Below are 914 nucleotides of genomic sequence, written 5' to 3'. Positions count from 1 at the left end.
CCCTGAGCCGGAGCGGCCACTCCGTCTGCCCCCGGGACGCTCCCCTGAGAACTGGTCCCGAGGACACGGGACGCTTTATTCTCCTTCGTGAGCAAACAACCCCGAAGCCGCACACGCCCGCGGCGGCTCCTCCTCCCCACTCCTCTGCCCGGTTGTCGCCTTCTGGCCGAGACCCTCTCCGTCGCCCTGTCCACGCCACACCTGACCCGCATCTGGTAGATGCTCCCGCTGCAGCATTTATTGCACCAACGCCCTGCGGGCCGCGCTCGCTCATCTTCCACGGCCCTGTCTCCCCCCAGCGAGGGGGCCCCAGAGGCAGAGCTGTCTCCGGGGTCCCCTGTTCCACCCTCGGAGCCTGGCACAGGGCCTGGCACGCAGTAGGGGCTTTGGGGCACCCCACCGGCTGTTGGCATGAATTAAGTCAGAGCATCTATAGCATGTGTCGCCGCAGATCGCGTGCACGGCGACCCCCCTCCTTCTTCCCTCGCTTCCCGGATTCCTTCCCCGCGGGAGGCCCGTCACGCCTGTTGCCACTCATTCCGCGTAAGAAACGCGCTCGGAGGGTTTTAATGACATTGAGCTCGGCGTTTCATTGAAACTTCCCACCTTCCCGAGGCGGACAGGCCGGTGAGAACTCAGCTGAGTCTCATGCCTCGCTGCACGGCGACCCCCCTCCTTCTTCCCTCGCTTCCCGGATTCCTTCCCCGCGGGAGGCCCGTCACGCCTGTTGCCACTCATTCCGCGTAAGAAACGCGCTCGGAGGGTTTTAATGACATTGAGCTCGGCGTTTCATTGAAACTTCCCACCTTCCCGAGGCGGACAGGCCGGTGAGAACTCAGCTGAGTCTCATGCCTCGCGATGTTCACAGTCATTATGTCGCCCGGCGCCGCCTGCCCACGGGGCTGCCCCTCCCA

This window comes from Myotis brandtii, unplaced genomic scaffold, assembly GCF_000412655.1.
Source record: "Myotis brandtii unplaced genomic scaffold, ASM41265v1 scaffold97, whole genome shotgun sequence".
In the NCBI taxonomy this organism is placed as follows: domain Eukaryota; kingdom Metazoa; phylum Chordata; class Mammalia; order Chiroptera; family Vespertilionidae; genus Myotis; species Myotis brandtii.
The sequence above is the reverse complement of the archived record's forward strand: the minus strand, read 5'-3'. Positions refer to the sequence as shown.